A 3502-nucleotide genomic window follows, 5' to 3' on the forward strand; every position below is an offset into this window, starting at 1 on the left:
AAGTAATAAAGCTCACACCATCCACAACATAGAAAATAGTGGATCCTTAGAGAAAGAGAGAGGAAGAGAGATCATTTCCCCCAAAGTGTAGGACAATGAGAAGAATTACACAACTTCTAGAGAGATACGTATCATTTCAAGCAAGGAATACATCCTAACCAAGGAACAAACATGCGCTCACATGAAGGATAACTCTATTAAAGAAAGGGCATCAAGTTATGAATAACACAATAGAAGAGGTAATTTACAAAGAGAGAGAAAGAAGGATGTTCATGAAAGTTCTCTGAGGAGAGACTGTTCATAATAGACATGTTGTTTCAAGCAAGGAGAAGATACCACTCATGGAACATACATGTGCTACAATGAAGGAGAACTCCATGCAAGAAAGGACATCGATTTTATGAATAATGTACTCCATAAAGAAAATAGTGAAACCTTAGAAAGAGGAAAAGGAATATTCTTGCCCCCCAAGCATAGAGGGAAGAATAAATAGACTATTACATTGCTCACTAAGTATGATTTCTCCTAAAATTGTACCACCATAAATCACAAGGAGCCCCCAATAGGTAGGCTAACTATGTCACATAGTAAGGAGCAACATGTTAGGATAACCGGTCGACAACTAAGAGAGGGGGCTGAATCATTTGACAATAGATTATGAAACTTTAAGCACACAAAACCTTTTACCAAAATAATAGATATAACAATTAAGCACATATATAAATCATAGAACAAATACCATCCATCCACAACACATAACACCAAGATTTGTACATGGAAAACCCAGGAAAGGGAAAACCCATGGTGGGAAGCCTTCCCACAGTCAGATAATACTTTTGTAGTAAGTATGTGATTACAATAAGAGGGGTTTGCACATGCAGGAAGGCCAACATCCTAGAGCGCACTACTCATCACAAAAGGAGTCTCATTGAATACAAAATAAATCCAAACTACAATCCAGAAAGATGAGTGAACTGTAAGAATAACATCTCCTATGCCTGAGTATAGTTCCGGTTAAGATCAATACCGGAGGTCTTAAACCTCTTACACAAACCCAACTCGATCACCTATGATCGGACAAAACCTCTGTATATGCTTACAACTTTATTCGCACACAAATAATTCCATAACCCACATGATCTACAAAGAGATTTTACATCATATATATACCAACCCAGGACCTAAATAATTAGGTCAGCCACCTAAAAGATAATACAATAAATCCATTACGTAATCTCACAAACCAATGATAAACCAAATCGGCCTAAGACCGAAACAACATAAATCAATCAATAAATCCAATTGGTGAGGCATTGGGAACATCAACCAACACATTATATAAACCGGTCCATAACCTAACAGAATAGAACCAGACCTAAAATAGGTCGCCATAATCCAAATGAAACACCACTAATCAACTGGAACATGAACATGATAACCATCAACATCCTAATAGCCTTCTAGAAGCCACACAACACCGCTTATCAGATTCATCAAAATATCTTCAATAAAGCTCTGTCGGTAAAACCCTTACCGGTAACCAAATGGTTTACTAGAACAAATGATAGCTTTTGGATCATGGAATCCCGAACCAATTGAATATGATATGCATCAAGAACACATGAATAACCTATTCAAACCAATTCCACAAGTCGAAACATACTAGAGAATATTTCCAGATCAACATCATAATCCAACCACTCTACTAGAACCTGGTAGATAGAAAAACAACTAGTATTGACATCAATGACAAACATCAATGCAACACATAATCAATTCCTCAAAACTGCCAACAATCTCCCCCTTTGGCATTGATGGCAAGACTAGAAATGAAAAACATCCAAGTTCCAAGAAATGCCAAGTCTCCCCCAAAGGAAGACATCCAACAATCCACCCAAGATGATATGGCAATGAAGTTCTTAACCAACAGACCAAACTCCCCTTATGAATGATATTCCTATTATGCTATGATCTCTCTTTTTATCACATATATATATCTCCCCCTTTGACATCAATGCCATAAATCTGACATAAAACATCAAAGAAAAGTCATAAATCCTCTGAACCACATAGTTGACTGCTCTCCCTAAGTATTAGCACCAACACATCAATCTGAAATGAATGATAGCTTTGATAAATTGATACTAGACTGATGCCAGTCAACATCACTCAAGTCTCTATCAGAGGGGTAGAGACCCCCAATCTGTCTCTAAAGTATTCAAATGATTCCTTAGGAAAATGTTTAGTGAAGATATCTGCAATCTTCTCTTTAGTGTTCACATAAACTAGTTTAACTTCATTTGCTTCCACCTTCTCCTTCAAAAAATTATACTTGATAGAAATGTTCTTAGTCTTAGAATGAAATACTAGATTCTTTGATATGTCAATAGCAGCAGAGTTATCACATTGAATAACTACCGGTTCACTACAATGTACCCTTATATCCTTCAACATTTGCTTCATCCATAGAACTTGTGTATAGTTAGTAGCAGAAGCAACATACTTAGTTTCAATAGTAGATAAAGAAGTACATGAATATTTCTTAATGATCCATGAAACAAGTTTCTTTCCAAAAAAGAAAGCTACACTGGATGTTCTCTTGCAGTCATCAACATCTCCAACCCAGTATGCATATGTATATGCACATAGTGTAAAGTCATCATTTTTAGGATACCACAAAACATACTTAGTTGTTCCTTGCAAATACTTGAAAATCCTTTTCACCGTACTCTCATTAATCTCTCTAGGGTCACTCTGATATCTTGATACAATACAAACTGGATTCGTTATATCCAGTCTAGCCTTAGTCAAATATAACAAACCTCCAATCATAGATTTATACCCCAAGGATCTACTGGAGCTGATGCATATTTTTTTGTCAATTTCTCACTTGTAACCATAGGAGTACCAACTAGTTTTGAATTTTCCATACCAAATTTCTTCAACAACTCTCTAGCATACTTAGTTTGATAGATGAAAATACCTTTATCAGTTTGAGTAATCTACAAACCTAAGAAAAATTTCATCTCCCTAATCATAGACATCTCAAATTCATTCTTCATATTATCAGAGAATTCCATACATAACTTATCCTCACCTCCAAAAATGATATCATCAACCAAAACTTCAACAATAAATATGCCATCATCAGTAATCTTATAATATAAGTTACTATCAGCATTACCTTTAGTGAAACCAAGCTTCAAAAGATATTTGTCCAAACTAGCATACCAAGCTCTAGGGGCTTATTTCAATCCACATAAAGCTTTCCTTAACCTGCAAACCATGGTTTTATCATTTGGAAGTGAAAATCCATCAGGTTGGTCATTATAAACTTTCTCTTCAAGATCTCCATTCAAAATTGCACACTTAATATCCATCTGATAAACATTGTATTTCTTATGTGCAAGATAAGCAAGAAATAATCTCACAACTTCAATCTTAGCTACCAGAGCAAAACTCTCATCATAATCAATTCCTTCCTTCTAAGAATATCCTTTAC

This window comes from Cryptomeria japonica, chromosome 7, assembly GCF_030272615.1.
Source record: "Cryptomeria japonica chromosome 7, Sugi_1.0, whole genome shotgun sequence".
In the NCBI taxonomy this organism is placed as follows: domain Eukaryota; kingdom Viridiplantae; phylum Streptophyta; class Pinopsida; order Cupressales; family Cupressaceae; genus Cryptomeria; species Cryptomeria japonica.